This window comes from Tachysurus vachellii, chromosome 3 (assembly GCF_030014155.1).
Source record: "Tachysurus vachellii isolate PV-2020 chromosome 3, HZAU_Pvac_v1, whole genome shotgun sequence".
In the NCBI taxonomy this organism is placed as follows: Eukaryota; Metazoa; Chordata; class Actinopteri; order Siluriformes; family Bagridae; genus Tachysurus; species Tachysurus vachellii.
Window position 1 is genome coordinate 749,601 of NC_083462.1, and position 22,011 is coordinate 771,611.

General features: G+C 38.8%; 1 pseudogene; it reads right to left on the bottom strand.

Annotated features, from left to right (window-relative positions):
• LOC132842460 (interferon-induced very large GTPase 1-like) overlaps positions 1–19,763 on the bottom strand; it is a 37,693-nt pseudogene extending 17,930 nt beyond the window's left edge.
• Positions 19,764–22,011: the final 2,248 nt, after the last annotated feature.

Sequence of the window (22,011 nt, forward strand, 5' to 3'; positions counted from 1 at the left end):
GTGGTGGAGGTGGTGTTAACTGATTTCCTTACTGTTACTCAGAGAACACAGTATAGATTTGATTCCTTTGAAGTGCTTGTCCTTAGTCTTACACTCTCGCACATGCACACAAAATAATCCCTGATGTCTCTTGCTCTAGTGACTGTGTATAGGCCCCTGGGGGTATGATATCTATATCAGTGACATAGATATCATACCTCAAAGTGATGACATCACAGACCATTACCTCATACTGTACGCACTACCTGTAGAACAGACTAACTGTGTCTCACCACGTTATCGACTCAGTAGAACTATTATTCTGACCACTAAAGACAGATTCACAAATAACCTGCCTGATCTGTCTGGACTTCTTACTGTACCCTTAAACACAAACCATCTAGACATAATGACTAACAGCATAGGTGCTATATTCACTAGTACATTAGACACTGTTGTCCCATCCGAATAAAGAAGGTTAGAGACAAAACACCTGCACCGTGGTATAATAGTCATACTCACACCCTCAAGAGAGAAACAACCTGTAACCTCGAGCGAAAGTGGAGAAAAACTAAACTAGTCTTTAGAATCGCGTATAAGGACAGTATGTCCAGCTATAGACAGGTTCTAAAAGCTGTTAGGGCTCTGAGCACCTGAGCAAACTCATAGGAAATAACCAGAACAATCCCAGGTTTTTATTTAACACAGTGACTAGATTAACAAAACACCAGAAATCTGAACACACTATTATTCCATCACAGTTCAGTAGTGAGGATTTTATGAGATTCTTCACTGATAAAATCGAAAGTATCAGGAACAAAATAGGTGATGCTCAACATGTGAGAGCTTCTTGTGACCCAGTCTCACCTAAAGCTCTACTCTCACAACTACAGTGCTTTACAAGTACAGGACAGGAAGAGTTAGATAAACTTATTACTTCAGCTAAACGAACAACTTGTTCACTAGACCCCATTCCAACTAAATTTCTGAAAGAAGTGTTATATAAAGCTGGTGAGACTCTTCTTAATATTATTAACTCCTCGTTATCTTTAAGTTACATCCCTAAATCCTTCAAGTTGGCAGTTATTAAGCCACTCATTAAGAAACCTAATTTAGATTTAATGAACTATTAAATTACAGACCTATTTCACATCTTTCGTTTATTTCTAAAATACTTGAAAATGTTGTGTCTCTTCAACTGAGCTCCTTCTTACAGGAGAACAATATCTTTGAAGAGTTTCAGTCAGGTTTCAGACCCCACCATAGCACAGAAACTGCACTTGTTAAAGTCACAAATGACCTGTTCTTAGCTTCGGACCAAGACTGTATGTCACTATTAGTTCTACTTGACTTTAGTGCTACATTCGACACTATAGATCACAACATTCTCCTAGATCGCTTACAAAATTACACAGGTATTCATGGACAGGCTTTAAGTTGGTTTAGATCCTACCTGTATGACCGATACCATTTTGTAGAATTAAATGGTGAATCCTCTAGTTTATTGCCAGTTAATTTTGGTTTATTATTATTTCTTTATTTAACCAGGTGAGTCAATTGAGAACCAGTTCTCATTTACAATGACAACCTGACAAAGAGGCAAAAAAAACAAACAAATACAATACACAAACACAGCTATAAACAATGACATGTAAAAACAAAAAATTAAAAACAAGTACAGTGATCGTGAGTTAGTGACTGAATTGAATATTTAAAGGAAGAAAGTGATATAAATGAACTAAGCTTAAGAGACTGCTGCAGGTGATTCCAATCATATGCAGCAGAAAACTGAACAGAGCATCGACCAAAGGATATGGTGTCCCTCAAGGATCAGTTCTATGACCTCTGCTTTTTTTGATATACTGTACATGCTTCCATTAGGGAACATTATTAGAAGACATGGGATTAGTTTCCATTGTTATGCTGATGACAAACAGTTATATATCTCATCAAAACCAGATGAAACAGCTAAATTGTCCAAATTAACTCAGTGCCATAGAGAGATAAAAGATCAGATGAGCTGCAGTTTACTGTTATTAAACTCTGATAAGACAGAAATACTATTATAGGTCCAAAAACCAGTACACAGAAACTCTCACAATTTAACTTCCATTTAGAGCAGGGGTGTGACCTGTTTGTCTTGTGTGCTAATGGAGCTAACGTGTCTGTAACGAATGAATATAACATAAGAAGTCACTATGAAATGAAACATTATGAGAAGTATAAGGACCTGGATGTAAAGCAGAAGCTCCAGAAGGTGGAGGAGATGAAAAAAAGTCTGGTTTCCCGGCAGACTATGTTTATGAAAGCAAAATCAAAAAGTGAAGCTGCTGTAAAGGCAAGCGTTATTGTGGCAGCAGAGATTGCAAAATCTGCCTGGCCCTTTAATGAGGGAGAGTTTATCAAAAACTGTATGGTCAAAGTTTGCAACATCGTGTGCCCAGATAAAAGGCAAGAATTTTTAAATGTGAGCCTGAGCAGGAACACCGTGGCTGCGCGTGCATGTGAGCTTTCCACCAATCTACATGAACAACTAATAAAAAAGGGAAAAGATTTTATTGCATACTCCCTTGCCGTAGATGAGAGCAGCGACACGTCTGATACTGCCCAGCTGTCAGTGAGAGACATCATTTACTTTATTTATTTAAATAAGAAATGAACACCACTGATGTGTCTTTTATTTCAAATTTAATTTCTTATGTGTTTGTAATATCAAGCTGTTAAAATCCTGTGTTCAAGCAAAACTAAAGTTTGTTTCCATATGAAAAAGGTTGAACATTACAAATCAGTTGCAGTTCATTTTTCAATAAATATTCAGTTTGGCCCGTGACTTTATCTCGGTTTTATATTTTGGCCCACTGTGACTTTGAGTTTGATACCACTGATTTAGAGTGATGTACTGTTACTAGTAGCTCGACAGTAAAAGACCTGGTGTTTATTAGACAGTAACTTGTCTTTAAAATCATATCACCATATTACAAACACAGCCTTCTTCACCTTAGAAATATTGCCAAGCTGAGAAACATCCTGTCTGTATCTGATGCTGAGAAGCTAGTTCATGCTTTCATGACCTCTAGACTGGACTATTGTAATGCATTACTAGGTGGTTGTCCTGCATCTTTAATAAATAGGCTACAGTTAGTCCAAAATGCAGCTGCCAGAGTTCTCACTAGGACAAGAAAGTATGACCATATAACCCCAATTTTATCATCTCTACACTGGATACCTGTTAAGTTTAGAATTGATTACAAACTGCTGCTACTTACATACAAGGCTCTTAATGGTTTAGCTCCCATGTATCTAACTAGTCTTCTAACACGTTACAATCCTTCACGCTCTCTGAGATCACAAAACTCAGGACTTCTGGTAGTTCCCAGAATATCTAAGTCTACTAAAGGTGGTAGAGCGTTTTCTTATTTAGCTCCCAAACTCTGGAATAGTCTTCCTGATAGTGTTCGGGGCTCAGACACACTTTCACAGTTTAAATGTAGATTAAAAACTCATCTCTTTAGTCAGACATACACATAATACATCCCATAATATTGTGCTCTATTACATCAGACCAAATGCACATTATCATCTAGTGCTTGTTAATATTATGAACAGCAGGTATGTTAACTCCTCTACACTGCTTCTCTCTTTCTACCATCCCGAGGCTTCCAGACATTGTACCAGCTCAGATTGTCTTCCATGTCATGAAGATTTTGGACCTCCACTGAGATGAGGGCGACTCCGAGGACTCTGAGGATCCTGAGACATTTAGAGATCTACCAGCTCCAGTTAGACTCTGTGATACTAAAGAGGAGATGTAACTCCATGTGGTGTTTGAGGACAACAATCTCCTCATCACTACAACATTTATCAGACTGTATATTTATAATCACACCCCCAGTGTCACCCAGATGAGGATGAGGTTCCCCTTTGAGTCTGGTTCCTCTCAAGGTTTCTTCCTTTACCATCTAAGGGAGTTTTTCCTCCCCACAGTCACCTGAGTCACCTCAGACTTGTTCATTGGGGATAAATACAAACACATTTAAATATATCTAATATTAATCTTGTATTTTGTATTATATTAATCTTTATATTATTCTTTATATTAACTTGTTCTATGTTTATGTTCTGTAAAGCTGCTCTGAGACAATGTCTATTGTAAAAAGCGCAATACAAATAAACTTGAATTGAAAACTTGAATTGAATTGTAGAACATTTATACCAAACTAGGCTGTTCTCAGCAGCTCATGGGAAGGGTTTAAAGGCCATCGATTTGTCTCCAGAGCATGAAAAAGCATTTGAAAACTTAAGCTAACTTTAAAACTATACCCATATTAGGTATACCTGTTCCACACAAGCCATTGTGTACAGTGTGGCATATGTGTACAGTGAGTATAGCATGGGGCTCAGAACAAAACCATGTGGGGCACCAGGTGAGGGAAGATGTAAGAGATGTATGAGATCAACTTACTCTTACTCCTTACTAGGGTTAAATTAAAGAGAGTTACTCTGTAATCAGAAAGCTTACTTCTGGCTGTCTGTGGTCCTAGTATAAGAACTTCTGTGTGTCAGAGTTAAGCAGGAGGAAGTTAGTAAGCGTCCACTGTCTAATGTCCTTCACACAATCTTCAATTTTATTAAGCTGCTGACTCACATCTGACTTAGCTACAGGTCATCAGCATAACAGTGGAAGCCAATACCATGTTTATGAATAATTGCACCAAGGGGTAACATATAGGGAGAAAAGCAATGGGAACCTCTAAAACAGAACCTTGCAGAACACCGAACATTACCTTAGTTTGTTTAGAGTGGTCACCATTTAGATCTACGAACTGATAACGATCTGTCAAATAAGACCTGATCCAGGAGAGAGCTGTCGCTTTAACACCAACAACATGTTCTAGTCCAGGGGTCACCAACCTTTTTAAGACTGAGGGCTACTTCAAGGGAACTGAGTAGTACGAAGGGCTACCGGTTTGATACAAACTTCCTCAAGAGCAAAATTGCACAGATCACTTTTTAATAATAATAATAATAATAATAATAATAATAATAATAATAATAATAATAATATGGTGAAGAGACTGCTCACATGTCAATGTTAATTATTCTCCACAATTATTAACAATGATTTATACAACAATGACAGTAGGAATATTTAAACATGCAACATTTATTTATGTTTATCTGTTCCAACATTTGAAAGTCAGGAAGTAATGTCAAGGAAATCATTAATCAAGTCACAACAAGTTATCTAGTCTTTTTTGAACAATTTGAAACATTTCTGTGCACCATTTTTAGTTTAATGTTATGGTGTTTTCAATGAACACATTATCTCTTCTTTGTCTGTAAATGTCTGTTAGTGAGAAGCCTGGCACTGCATTCTGCTCACCAGTGTACTGTAATCTGGTGAATAATTTGACACTGTAAGTCTGAGTGAGTCTTGTAAATGTGCATCAGTAAGGTGTGTTCTGTGTTTGTTCTTGATAAAGTTCATGTTAGTAAAGGCTGATTCACAGACAGGTTGAACCAAAAAGGCAGGCGACTTTCATAGCTGCTGTTCATACACCACTGTACTTTTCTGTGTCCACAAGGCACCAAAAGTTTGATGCAGACTGATGGGCTTTGAGGTGAAGGTCATTTTGCAACGTTAGGATCTTTACCTGTCCAGCATCCAAGTTGAACAGAGCACTTAGTTGCTCAACAGTGCATGTCATGTCCACTTGTATGAAAGGATTTGTAACGGCTTTTTCTGTCCTTAATGCCCCGCCGGGTGGGTAGTTAGCATTGAAACTTTCGTGACGCAGACTGAAGTGTCTTGCCACATTGTGCTGCTTTGCCGTCGCAACAGTCGTCCCGCAAATGAGACACACACACTTCTATGACTGGCGTAAAAAGAACTCTTCCTCCCAAACACTGTGAAAACAGTATGTTTTCTGTCGCTTTCCTGCCATGTTTTTGGGGGTAAATCACAACTGACTCCTCGTTGTTGCTGCACCACTTCCTTGTGTCAGGAGTCGGACGTGCGCGCAATATTGACATTTGACTTCAGAAAAGGCCAGAGTTTGTTATATACATAAAACATTTTTGTTTACATTTTTTTTAAATTAAATAAAATGAAATTAAATATCGTCATTTTAAAATCTACATTAAGGCAAGCATTTTTATTCAAAAACTACAGCAAGAAAATTTTTTTAGACGGAACTATATTTTGACCAGTGCTATTTTTAGAACATGCCTCGCGGGCGCCTTAAGTGCTCCTTGCGGGCGACCAGGTGCCCGCGGGCACCGCGTTGGTGACCCCTGGTCTAACTGTTTGTAGGCCTAGTATTCCATGTATATTTTTTGTAACTTTTTTTTTCTTTTTTTATTTGAAAGGGACAATGCACATCAATCAACATTTTTTGTTTACACTCAAAATTTAAATGTGCCAGAATTAGCTGAAGAGCTATTTTTCATCTGCAGTCCCTTGGCAGGTCAACACAGTATCGTAGGACAAAATTTAAATACATGAAAAACACAAAACAGATTAAAACACTAAATAGATAGATAATAAATACAATACAAAACTCCATGTTCTCTTTTTGTAGAATTGAAAGACTGCCACATGGGGGTGGGAGGACAGGTATGTTCTCCCCACACCAAGAGACCCTAATTGTTGATATGGTCTGTGAGAACAATGCCATTAAACTGAGTGAAATTCAGCAGAAGATCATTGAGGAGCATGTAAATTTGTAAAACCATGTAAAAGCCTCTCTACTGTTGATTGTGTCCTCAAGCGCAACAGATCTTTGATCGCAATTCAGACAGAGTCAAAGAGCAAAGATTCCAGGATGTACAGGTTGGCATATATCCAAACACATTCAATTGTTGATTACTCTAAGTAGTGATTTACTGTAGTAGCCTAAATCACTTTTTCCGTATCACTCACAAAACTATATCTATTTCTACAGAGGGTTCTTCAACTGGATGCAATGGAAAGACCCCATGAATACGTGTACATGGATGAAGCTGGGTTTAATCTCACCAAAAGGAGAAGGAGAGGCCGTAATGTGATTGGCCATCGGGCCATCGTTGGTGTTCCTGGGCAGCGTGGTGGCAATGTCACATTATGTGCTGCCATCAGCAATCATGGGGTTGTCCATCATCATGCCAACCTGGGGCCCTACAACACTCACCAGCTCCTCATTTTCCTCAGTCGCATGCGAGATGCTCTGTTAGGGCAGCAGGATGAGCATCCCATCTATGTTGTTGTTTGGGACAATGTGAGTTTTCACAGAGCCCTCCAGGTTAGAGAGTGGTTCAATATGAACCAATGTTTTATCAATCTTTGCCTTCCACCGTACTCCCCTTTCCTAAACCCCATTGAGGAATTCTTCTCCTCATGGCGGCGGAAGGTATATGAACGCCAACCTTACACCAGGGTACATCTCCTGCAAGCCATGTGTCTTGCCTGTGGTGACATAGGTGTGGAGGCATGCCAAGCCTGGATACGGCATGCCAGGGGTTTTTTCTCCCATTGCCTGGCCAGACAAAATGTGGCCTGTGATGTGGATGAAGTCCTGTGGCCTGACCCAGTACGGAGACATGATGCTGTGGCTGAGTAATGCACTTATTTGTGTATTTTTGTACTTTATTTTTACATGGACTTACTGCACACAAGTGGCAAACGCATAAGATTTCTGTTTGTTTTTACAAGTGCTACGTGTAAATGCACAAGATTTCTGTGTTGTAAACATAAACAATAAACATTTATTTCTCCAGCTTCATGTCCTGAGCATTGTGTTTTCTATTTTTCTACGTAGTGTTTAGTGACTGTTCCGTAGTGATTTTAATTTTGATTGACCCAGGGCACGATTTGACAACATAGTTCAGTTCTGAGCACAGATTGAACTGTTTTGAGGTGAAAGTTTGGTTTTGCAAGGAGAGTCTGAGGTTTTGTGAATGTAGCTTGAGAATTGGGTTTTGAGTTCACATTTTAGAGAAAAGGAGAGCAGCTTTCAAGAAATGTGTCTTAGCAATCAAGAAAAACTGTAAATTTAGGATTATTTTTGTTATCTTCAATAAGGCTGGAGAAATACACTGATCTAGCAGCACTGAGAGTTTTTTTGTAGCTATGAAGGCTTTCCTTCCATACTAATCAAAATACTGATCATTTAGTTTGATGCCATTTACAATTTAATTTCCTAGCAGATTGTTTTAATGTTTGTGTGTTGTCATTGTACCAGGGTGCAACATTTTTTCTCTCTAATTACTTTCCTTTTATGTGGAGCTACAATATCAAGGGTGAAGGAAAACACTGACTCTAATGCCCCATTTTCCACCAAAAAGAACCGGGTGCTGGTTCAGAGCTAGCACTGGTGCTGGTTCAAAGTTGGTTCCACTGGCGAACCTTCTAAGAACCGGTTTGCCTTTCCATCACTTAGAGAGCATCACAGAGCCGAGTCTGACGTCACTGTATACGTGTCACGTTACACAGCAACTTTAGCGCAGCAGCGACAAACACAAACACATCAACAATGGGGATGTTACTTTACTGTTAATGCTCATGGCTTTGTGAACCTACATTAACACCCAAACTCGGTGAATCCAACGTGTACGTGCAGCTCCATGTAATCTGTATAAACGGAGGTTGTTATGGAGAAAGTACATAACGTTATTTTATCATTAACACAGAAAAAAGTTAGCCTTAGCATGTAGCTACTTACTATCATGTGTGCTGATAATGTATCATATCGCAGTAAAGTAAAAGTGTATTAAACATTAGCATACTTAAGGTATATTATCAAAACTTACTTTACTTACATTACTTACTTACAGTAACCCCGCCCCTAGCTTTGACGCAAGCGGTTCTTAAAGGTGGGGTGTCCGTTGTTTAAAAAAATGCTTCAGAAAACTGCGTTGGGCTGCCAAACAAAACAAAAATCAAAACAAACGTGTAGCCAATGAGCAGAAAGGGTCGGGTCTTGTGAATATGCGGCGGAGAGAGTGTTCAGTGCACATGTGTGACATTAGCAGAAAGCGGTATTAACATTGACATGGAGGATAAAAACAAAGAAAGAAAGAGAAGAAAGACTTACGATAAGGTAAGAAGTAGGACGTGTTAATATAGGATCAGCTTTCCAGCGCTGGAGAGGACTGAAGGAGCAGGAAGTCACATATTCACAGATTGGAGTTTCCTGAGTCAATAACTCCTGAGCTAAACGCTGTTACTACACAGTAACACCTCTTTACATTTACATTTACATTTACATTTACAGCATGTGACAGACGCCCTTATCCAGAGCAACGTACATAAGTGTTTAAATCTCTAACATTGAATACATTAATGCTGGATCACTAAGTTACATACTTAAGATACCATGAGTTTAAAACATTTGTTCAGAGTTGCAATGAAAAAGTGTCAAAGGGTGTTTTTTTTTTGTTTTTTTTGTTTTTTTAAATGCGAAAGAATTAAGGAAAGAAGTGCTAGTTGAAGTGTTTCCTGAATAAGTAGGTTATCTAATTCTTACATGATGACCTTGTATGCGATGTGAGCACAAGATGAAGTGCAGTGATATAGTATGATGCTATAGTTCAGTAATATAAAATAATAGATTAATAATAGACAGAAAATGATGTCACAGATATTTTATCACTGTTTAGCAAATGCATAGTTTTTACACTGATGATCTGTCTTTTGCTGTTCTTAATGCACAGGAAAAAGCAAGAGAGACAGCACATCAGAAATGGTGCAATATTTTGAAAGGGAAGAGGAGCGGTTCCTCCAGCAATCCAAGGAACTGGACAATGCATTACTGCAAGAAATGAGAGCAGACACACGTTCCCTGTTAGGATTCATGGAGCGCATGGTGAACACCAGTGAAAAATAATTGCACAATAACAAGACTGTTTTTTAAAGTTTATTTTTATTTACAATTTTTTTTAATGCATGTCTATTGCACTTTACATTTTTGCAAAGTTTCACACAAAACATGTAGCTGTGCTTTTTAAAATAAACACATTTTTATAATTACAAATTTATAATTAAATTATAATTAAAAAGGTTGTGTTTCTTTGGAGGGGAATAGAATACAATTTTTGACAGTTTGGATGTCCTCTAACACAACTGATCTTCTTCTTCTTCTTTCGGCTTTTCCCTTCAGGGGTCGCCACAGCGAATCATCTCTCTCCACCTAACCCTATCTTCTGCATCCTCAACACTTGCACCCACTAGCTTCAAATCCTCATTAATTACATCCATATACCTCCTCTTTGGCCTTCCTCTTTGCCTCCTGCCTGGCAGCTCCATGTCCAACATTCTCCAACCAATATACTCACTCTCCCTCCTCTGAACATGTCCAAACCATCTTAATCTCGCCTCCCTAACTTTGTCCCCCAAACGTCCAACATGGGCTGTCCCTCTGATGTACTCGTTCCTAATCCTGTCCAATCTTGTCACTCCCAAAGAGAACCTCAACATCTTCAGTTCGGCTACCTCAAGCTCTGACTCCTGTCTCTTCTTCAGTGTCACTGTCTCTAAACCATACAGCACGGCCGGTCTCACCACTGTCCTGTACACCTTCCCCTTGATTCTTGCTGATATTTTCCTATCACACAGAACTCCTGACACCTTTCTCCACCCACTCCAACCTGCCTGCACTCGCTTCTTTACTTCTTTCCCACTCTCTCCATTACTCTGGACTGTTGACCCCAAGTACTTAAACTCCTGTACCTTCTTCACCTCTTCACCCTGTAACCTTACTATTCCACTTCCCTCCCTTTCATTCACACACATGTACTCAGTCTTACTACGACTGACTTTCATTCCTCTTCTCTCCAGCGCAAACCTCCACCTCTCCAGGTTTTCCTCCACCTGCTCCCTGCTCTCACTACAGATCACAATGTCATCTGCAAACATCATCGTCCAAGGAGACTCCTGTCTGACCTCCTCTGACAACTGGTCCATCACTATAGCAAACAGGAAGGGGCTCAGAGCCGATCCCTGGTGCAGTCCCACCTCCACTGTAAACTCCTCTGTCTGACCTACAGCACACCTCACCACTGTCCTGCTCCTCTCATACATGTCCTGCACCACTCTGACATACTTCTCTGCTACTCCTGACTTCCTCATACAGTACCACAGCTCTTCTCTTGGCACCCTGTCATACGCTTTCTCTAAGTCTACAAACACACAGTGCAACTCCCTCTGACCATCCCTATACTTCTCCATCAACATTCTCAGAGCAAAAATTGCATCTGTTGTGCTCTTTCTCGGCATGAAGCCATACTGCTGCTCACAAATTTCCACCACCTTCCTTAACCTAGCTTCCACTACTCTTTCCCACAACTTCATTGTATGGCTCATCAACTTTATCCCCCTATAGTTGCTGCAACTCTGCACGTCACCCTTATTCTTAAAGATCGGCACTAACACACTCCTTCTCCATTCCTCAGGCATCCTCTCACTTTCTAATACCCTGTTGAACAAACTAGTTAAAAATTCCACTGCTGCCTCTCCTAGACACTTCCAGACCTCTACCGGGATGTCGTCAGGACCAACTGCCTTTCCACTTTTCATCCTCTTCAAGGCCTTCCTGACTTCATCCTTTCTAATCTTATCTACTTCCTGTTCCACAGAGTTCACCCCTTCTACTCTTTTTTCCCTCTGATTTTCCTCATTCATCAGCTCCTCAAAGTATTCCTTCCATCTCCTCTGTACACTCTCCTCACTTGTGAGCACCCTTCCATCTCTATCCTTAATAATTCTAACTTGCTGCACATCCTTCCCATCTCGATCCCTCTGTCTAGCTAACCTGTACAAGTCCTTCTCTCCTTCTCTAGTGTCTAACCTAGTGTACAACTCGTCATATGCCTTCTGCTTGGCCTTAGACACCTCCCTCTTCACTCTGCGCTGTAACTCCTTGTATTCCTGTCTATTCTCTTCAGTCCTGTCCATATCCCACTTCTTCTTGGCTAATCTCTTCCTCTGTATACTATCCTGAACTTCCTCATTCCACCACCAAGTCTCCTTATCTTCTTTCCTCCTTCCAGATGACACACCCAGCACCTTTCTCCCTGTCTCCCTGATCACTTCTGCTGTAGTTTCCCAGTCATCCGGCAGCACTACCTGACCACCCAGAGCCTGCCTCAACTTCTGTCTAAATTCCTCACAACATTCCTCCTTTTTCAGCTTCCACCACTTAGTTTTCTTCTCTATCTTTGACCTCTTCCTCTTACAGACCATCAGAGTCATCCTACACACCACCATCCTATGCTGTCTGGCTACACTCTCTCCCACTACCACTTTACAGTCACTAATCTCTTTCAGATTGCCTCTTCTACAAAGGATGTAGTCTACCTGTGTTCTCCTACCTCCACTCTTGTAAGTCACTCTATGTTCCTCCCTCTTCTGAAAATATGTGTTAACCACAGCCATGTCCATCCTCTTAGCAAAGTCTACTACCATCTGTCCTTCAAGGTTCCTTTCCTTAACTCCAAACTTGCCCATCACCTCCTCATCACCTGTGTTCCCCTCACCAACATGTCCATTAAAATCCGCTCCTATCACCACTCTCTCACCCTTGGGAATACTCTCAATCACCTCATCGAATTCACACCAGAATCTCTCTTTCTCCTCTAACTCACAACCTACCTGTGGGGCATAACCACTAACAACATTCAACATCACCCCTTCAATCTCTAACTTCAGACTCATCACCCTGTCTGACACTCTCTTCACCTCCAGAACATTCCTCACAAACTCCTCCTTCAGGACCATACCTACCCCATTTCTCTTACTATCCACACCATAATAAAACAGCTTGAATCCTGCTCCTATACTACGAGCCTTGCTACCCTTCCACTTGGTCTCCTGTACACACAGTATATCCACCTTCCTTCTCTCCATCATATCAGCCAGCTCTCTACCTTTCCCTGTCATAGTACCAACATTCAGAGTCCCTATTCTCAGTCCTACACTCTTACCTTTCCTCTTCTCTCTCTGTCTGTGCACTCTCCTCCCTCCTCTACTCCTTCGACCAACAGTAGCCCAATTTCCACCGGCGCCCTGTAGGTCAACGGCGCCGATGGCGGTCGTTGTTAACCCGGGCCTCGACCGATCCGGTATGAAATTCTTACTGACAACTCGCATGGTTAGATTTGGCAATGTTTTATGCCGGATGCCCTTCCTGACGCAACCCTCTCTATTTATCCGGGCTTGGGACCGGCACAGAAGTCACTGGACTGTGACCCCATGGCTAGATTCCTCTAACACAACTGATACTATTACAAAAATTAACATTGGTGTGGTACAAAGCATTTTAATAAATCTTTCCTCTGTTAAAATGCATCATTAATGCATCTCTAATGTCAGCCCCTTCTGCATTATCATGCTTGGGTACTGCCTGAACAGGAGGCTGAATGTTTTCGGTCCTGTTTGTGTGCTCCTCAGTGAAATTATCACCATGTTCCTCACAAATATTATGGAGAACACAGCAGATCAGTGCCATTTTCTTGCACAGTTCCAGCTTGTCATTTTTCATTCAGATAGGTCATTTCTTTTTAGGAGGCACCTCCATCGTCCTTTTAATCTCCCAAAAGACATCTCCACAACTGACCGTGCACTGCTCAGCCTGTAATTATAGGTGTGTTGTTCAGGAATCAGTCAGCCAGTATCTGAAAAGAGCTACATGAGCCACTTATGCATGGGGTATGCAGAATCACCTATCAGGTAATAGCCAACATCATAGCCAGATATGGTCACTTTGGTTTGTCCTAATAATTCCCCATCACTTAGGACCTCCCACAAATGTGACTGTCGTAGCACTGTGGCATCATGCACACTCCCTGGATAGCCAACCCAAATATCCCAGAATAGTCCTTTGCTATATACAACTGCTTGCAGAAGAACTGAATGCCAGCCTTTACGATTGTAATAATCTGGTGCAATTATTGGAATGTTGGTTCCATCAATTGCACCGACACACTGTGGTACTCTCCAACAATTTTTAAAGAAAGTGGACATTTCCAATAACTTGTCGGCATCAGGAAATCTTATGTGGTGAGGAAGGAGCATCGTGATGACAGCGTTGCAGTATTCCTGAACACAATTAAATACAGTGCTGAGGCCTACCCCAAAAAGATGGCTGATGGTCCTGTATTCACTGCCTGTGGCCAGTTTCCAGATAGCAATTGCAACACGCTTCCGGATTGGGACACACAAATGGTAGTTTGTGTTCCTTCTCTCCATTACATTCTTCACCCACTGCAGATGTACTCAAATGTATCTGGGGACACACGAAAATTGAGCAGGAACTGTAAAGGGGTGAAATCCGGAACTATTGTGTCCCACCAGTGTTCAGATCTTGGGTATGCCCACATTGCAGGTGACCTCCGCCTTGCCTTCGACAGCAAGATTGCTTGTAAAGATAAAAATAGGTTGCATGTTTAATTTTTCTGTAATGCGGGCAGTACATTACCATTACAGTAATACCTCGAGATACGAGTTTAATTCGTTCCGTGACATTGCTCGTATCTCAAAGCAATTTTCACCTTTTAAATGAATTAAAATCCCATTAATCCGTTCCAGCTCGCAAAATTCCACTCCAGTTGTTTTGTTTATTTTGAATATGAAAAATGTACAGTACCTGTATATATAAATGTACAGTACCTGTATTCATAAATGTACAGTACTGTATTTATAAATGTTCAGTACTGTATTTATAAATGTTCAGTACCTGTATATATAAATGTACAGTACTGTATTTATTAATGTACAGTACTGTATTTATAAATGTTCAGTACCTGTATATATAAATGTACAGTACTGTATTTATTAATGTACAGTACCTGTATATATAAATGTACAGTACTGTATTTATAAATGTTCAGTACCTGTATATATAAATGTACAGTACTGTATTTATTAATGTACAGTACCTGTATTTATCAATGTATAGTACTGTATTTATTAATGTACAGTACCTGTATTTATAAATGTTCAGTACCTGTATATATAAATGTACAGTACTGTATTTATTAATGTACAGTACCTGTATTTATAAATGTATAGTACTGTATTTATTAATGTACAGTACCTGTATTTATAAATGTTCAGTACCTGTATATATAAATGTACAGTATTGTATTTATTAATGTACAGTACTGTATTTATAAATGTTCAGTACCTGTATATATAAATGTACAGTACTGTATTTATTAATGTACAGTACCTGTATATATAAATGTACAGTACTGTATTTATAAATGTTCAGTACCTGTATATATAAATGTACAGTACTGTATTCATTAATGTACAGTACCTGTATATATAAATGTACAGTACTGTATTTATTAATGTACAGTACCTGTATTTATAAATGAATAGTACTGTATTTATTAATGTACAGTACCTGTATTTATTAATGTACATTACCTGTATTTATAAATGTTCAGTACCTGTATATATAAATGTACAGTACTGTATTTATTAATGTACAGTACTGTATTTATAAATGTTCAGTACCTGTATATATAAATGTACAGTACTGTATTTATTAATGTACAGTACTGTATTTATAAATGTTCAGTACTGTATTTATAAATGTTCAGTACCTGTATATATTAATGTACAGTACCTGTATATATAAATGTACAGTACTGTATTTATAAATGTTCAGTACCTGTATATATAAATGTACAGTACTGTATTTATTAATGTACAGTACCTGTATATATAAATGTACAGTACTGTATTTATTAATGTACAGTACCTGTATATATAAATGTACAGTACTGTATTTATTAATGTACAGTACCTGTATATATAAATGTACAGTACTGTATTTATTAATGTACAGTACCTGTATTTATAAATGTATAGTACTGTATTTATACATGTACAGTACCTGTATATATAAATGTACAGTACTGTATTTATTAATGTACAGTACCTGTATTTATAAATGTATAGTACTGTATTTATACATGTACAGTACCTGTATATATAAATGACAAATATTGTATAAAAACACACAGTAATAAAAGAGAATGTTAAAAAAATAAACTGGTTTTACTTTACGGAAGATGCGTACGGAGGTTGAGGGAGGAGTAAACAGGCGGAGGAGTAAACAGGAGGAGGAGTAAACAGGAGGAGGAGTAAACAGGCGGAGGAGTAAACAGACGGAGGAGTAAACAGGAGGAGGAGTAAACAGTAGGAGGAGTTAGGAGGAATTACACTTTCACTTTCGTTCACTTACTCACTACTGTACACTCTTAATGCTACTTTACACTTAAATGGAACTTAACTAAACTTCACTAAAATTAACGAACTTAACTGAAATTCTCTTAACTTAACTAAACTAATTTCTGTTTTCTTTACATTAATTTTGCTTAATTATCTTCATCGCTTTTCTCTTCACTTGTTTTTGCCTTTTTTGTCACTTTTTCCTCACTAACATCTGCCATTTCACTAAAATCATTCACATTTTATAACAGATCCAACGCTTAAAACGGATCCGAACATTACGTATCCTCAGACAGTCGTCACCTCACGCAGCGCCTTTGTGACTCTCCATAGGAAATGAATGACTTCCTGTTTATCGGCCGTCATTTGTCGTGTGCAGTGGAAAGGCGGCTTTAACCGAGTGAGACGCGGGAAGCTGAGGTGGGGAAACAGAGCACACGTGGTTGTTGGGGATCTTTGTTTCAGCGGCGGCGCGGATGCTCGTATCTCAAAAATTTGCTCGTATCTCAAGCAAAAAATTTGGTCGAATCACAGTTCATATCTCAAAAAATTCGTATGTCAATGCACTCGTATCTCGAGGCATCACTGTACATATTACATTAAATATAAATACAAATTATCTGACATGAATTTGCAATGGTTCATTAGTTTATCAATATAGAAGTACCACTTTTTGATATAAAAACAATGTGATGTTCTGCTGTTAATTGAACTATCCAACAGTATATACAGTAGTTACAATAGGAGTAAAATGCAACATAAACTACATATTAAAGCAGCATTAATAATAATCCAAAAAACAAAATATATGCTAAAACAGGCAGATTGGACCCATTTTTCAGCAGAATAAATACTTTTGGATTTAATACTGTACATGCACTTTGCTTATGCTACAGGCATTTACTTAAGTATGATGTACTTCTACTGGACTATTTCTACAGTAAGTAGAAATTAAGTAATCTAAGTAAATTAAGTTTTGATAATATACCTTAAGTATACTAATGTTTAATACACTTTTACTTTACTGCAATATGATACATTATCAGCACACATAAAATAATGTTATGTACTTACCCTTATTCTCGAGTGCAACCTCCGTTTATATAAACTAGAACGAGCTGCACGTACACGTTGGATTCATTGTGTTTGGATGCCAATGCAGGTGCACAAAATCAGGAGCATGAACTGTACAGCAACGTCCGCCATTGTTGTTGATGTTGTGTTTGTGTTTGTCGCTGCTGCGCTAAAGTTGCTGTGTAACGTGACATGTATACAGTGATGTCACACTCGGCTCTGTGACACTCTCTAACCGGTGGAAAGGCAAACTGATTCTTAGAAGGTGGAACCAAATTTGAACCAGCACCAGCACTAGCTCTGAACCAGCACCCGGTTCTTTTTGGTGGAAAAGGGGCATAAGATTACCTGCTATGTCCAGTGCCCTGGCTCCTGCAATACACCTAACCAGTGCTGCTGGAGCCCCTAAAGGCCTAGCTAATTTCACATGCCTTAAGATGGAATCTCCTATAACATGAACTCTTTCAGGTTTCTCAGCAGGTGCTTCACTGAGGAGAGTAAATCTGTTAGACATGTGAATTGGAGAGGTGTGGTGCTCCTGTGGGCAAACCTAAGCATTAGCTTTAGCTTTGTGACTATGCAGCAGAGTCGTAACCCATTTACCCCGCTGTGTGGGCTCTAATGCCGTAGTTGGAGGGTTTCTAACTCCGCATAAGGCATCCAGATTTTCCCCTACAGAATCTACACTACTTACGCTACCCCCTCTAGTGTCTGTATGTGCACCTCTAAAGCTAAAATCTTCGACAGAGAGCTAACTAAAATACTTATCACAAGTAAAATTAACGCTAATGACGGAGGAAGAATTACTAAACATCTTAATGATAACCTATCGTTAATGTTAACTGATATTCAGATTCAGTCCCAGAGTTAGGAAAGTTAAGAAATTAACTTAAAAAAAAAAATTGTTTCCAAATATCTTTTCAGACTTTTACTCTAGGACAAAATGTGTCACTGATATTCTTCAGTTTAGTGGCTGAAACAGAGAAGGGCTTCCAAAACATGATGAAATCTTTATAACTAATCTTTTTATATACATTTCATTGTGTGGCATCATTGTTACACTCAGTTGTGTAATTGTGTCATAGACATCTCTACACAGTAATCATATACAACTTTATAAAACATTATAAAGTAAAAACATTTCTTCATTTATAGAATTACACAAGGAGAAGTGAGACAGTGTGGCTTCTGGTTTAGTGTGAAATAAATCAGTAACTCACTGATGGCAGGTGATAAAGACTGACGTCTCCTCCCCTGGTGGAATAAACCTGCAAGAGAAACATGACATGATATTTCATATTTATCTCTACGGTAAAGGGGGATATGATTCAGCAGATTCCAAATATGTATGAATGAGCTTTGAGAAAAATACTGTGGAAGAAAAAGTGAGGGATAAAATTGAAAACATCAAGGAAACAAACCAAGAACTGACATTATAGAATTATATTACATTCAATATTCTACTTCCTTTCCACAGTTTTCATACTTACACACATTGCACATCCATAATCTGCTCATTTTCTCAGTGTATGCTGAGTATTTTCTATGTACAGTATTATGCAGGCTGTCAAGTGTCACACATTGAGAGTGACAGTCACTCATTTAGGTCTTTTCTCACGCTCCCACCACACATTGTATTTCTCACGCAGAAAAACTTTTTGACTATTTATCATATATTTAATAAGCCGCAGCACCCAAAATGTATCAGTCCGCACCTCTGTCTCTATGGAACCGGGCAGGAACCAAGCGCGTCTCCACTGGAGCTCTTAGTCGAGCCTGACACTTATCAGTCAATCAATACAAGAGGCTACACAACAGCCAATCAGAAAATAGCACTATTGTATCTGGGTAGGATTTAACACAACAACCAATAAAAAAAAAACATTCATTAGAGAGAGTATTTTTGATGGTCATTTTGAAGCTCAACACGAAACAGTTTGTCTCTGGACGGGACATTGTCCTCAATCATGTCCCTAAAAATGTCTGGGCTTGTGCTGAACTGTTTTATATGGGAGCAACATTACACATGATAAAGGGGTCTAAAAAGGCAACAAACACTTATAATAAACATCACCAGTCATAATCTCTCTCTCTCTCTCTCTCTCTCTCTCTCATACACACACACACACACATTAATAAATGGAAATTAAACAAATACTTTATATTTGGTTAGGGTTAGATGTCACGCTTGCCTGTCTTCAAAACTTGACAGCCCTGTATTATATCATCAGTATCCAGTGTCCATCCTGTCAGTAATAATGTGCTGTGTTTATAACGGCGTATATAATAACTTATAATGGCGTTTCAGGCCACAGGTTAGAACTGAAATCTCTAAACTAAGTCATTAAAGTAAGTTACAGAACGCTAAAAACCCCAAAGTATGTTAAGATTAGTTCGACATTTAGGACAATTCTAATAAACATTTTAAAAATCTGTCGTTTGCACTGTAATTAATTCTCACCTTCACCCGACGCCATTTCATGACCGGAGCCGAAATCAAAAGTGAAAGCAGGAAGTTAACAGCATTATAACGGAATAATGCGGAAGACGGCAGCAAATTGAAAAAATACATATAAACATCTAAACACAGGGGCAGTTCTAGGGTCTCATCTTTAGGGGTTTTAGTCCTCAGTGAGAATTTAAAACAAGAAGAGTTTTATATTATATATTATATGACTACACAGTAAGCCAAAAGTTATGGGATTATTTAAAATGTCACAAGTGGACACCAAAATGTTATGTATGATGTAATGATGTCAGTCTTGAATCAGATCAGTTCATGTGTGTGTACATTCTCTACAAACAGTGTGTCTAATGAATGTAGTCATTAATAAACTAATATTCACAAAGACCAAATCAATAAATGTTATTTTTATTTAGTATTGAACGGATTGTTTGCATTAATATTTTGTTTGTGCTACAACTCTGGTAATAAGAATAGTGACATTTCACTGCTTTTGGTTGGCCTCTTTCCGCCGATTAACGTTATAACGCCTCCATCTCTGACTGCGCGTGCACGCTGCGCGTCCCTGTGCTTCTCCATTCAGATAAAGCACACAGCTGATGACGCACTTTTAAAAGACTACAACGCACGAGCGTAAAAGCAAAGTAAAAAAAATCACTCATGGATCAAACTGATAAATAATTTTCTTTCCCATCAACGACACGTCCTGCATTTTAACGTCATTTTTATTGTTTATTTATGAAAGTAAATATTATACTTTTAGTTTTAGGGTGACTGAGATCACAGACAGGGGGCTGGAGACACCCTAAAGAAGGTCTAGAACCGCCCCTGGTTAAATGTAATTTTTTTTTAAGTAGTTTAATTAATTCCCGAAGTATTATTATTATTATTATTGTTGTTGTTGTTGTTAACAATAATAATAATAACAATAATACTAATACTAATATTACTACTACTACTACTAATAATAATAATAATAATAATATAATTAGAAGTGTTAAGCCCCTGGTGAATTCATACAGGTTACTGTCCTATTTCAGCTGCTCTGTCTGTATCTGAACATGAGCAAAAATGCTGTACCACACACACATAAACACACATGCATACACACAAATACACATACACACACATACACAGAGATACACATACATACACACACATACACAGAGATACACATACACAGAGATACACATACACACACACATACACACAAATACACATACACACACACACAAATACACATACACACACAGAGACACAGACACACAAACACACAGAAACACACACACACATACACACAGACATACATACACACAAATACACATACACACATATACACACAAATACACATACACACACACACACACACACACACACACACACACACACACATACATACACACAAATACACATATACACACACACACACACATACACACCCACATACACACCCACATACACACACAAAGACACATTAACACACACATACACACAGACACACATTAACACATACAAATACACATATACACACACACTCTTCACCTTACTGTCTTCTGTAAAAAGTACCGAAGCCTCACAGCCAGACTGTGCAATATTTTCTGCCCTCAAACACTCAGGCTTCTCAACTTTTTCTAAACACACACACACACACACACACAAACGGTCACTCAATTGCTGTTTTGCACACCACATTTTAATACTTCTTCCATCTTCTGCTATAATAGGAGTTTATATATACAGTATTTGTAAGAACTTCTTATACAATGTTTTTCACCAGAAAAAGGGTGGAGCGATGCCGCAAGGCACCAAAAAACAAAAAAGGAGCAAAAACTGAATGGTGACATCCTCCGCGACGGAAGTGAGGCGACGTCCGCCTCGGACGGAACCGAAAACTGGAGCGGCATCCCTCACCGGAAAAAGGGCGGAGCGATGTCAGCAAAAAATAAAAAAAAAAGGCTCGAAGGACTGGCGGAACAGTCCAGGGGGAGAAGATAAAAAAGCCGGTCCGAGCTGGAAGCTATCCTACTGGGTCTGAGTTCTTTAGGTGGAATCATTCTGTCACAACCAGGATGGAAGGAGACAGACCCGTACGCAGGATAGCTTCAAATGATGGGGGTTTAATAAATAAAGAGGACATAGACAAAATGACGATAACTAAAACAATACAAATGACGACATTTAACAAGGACTAGACATGACGAGGGGAAACATAACTAATGATTCCGCACTGCATTCAGCAACGCGGCTTACTTAAATACAATGAAAGATAATGACATAA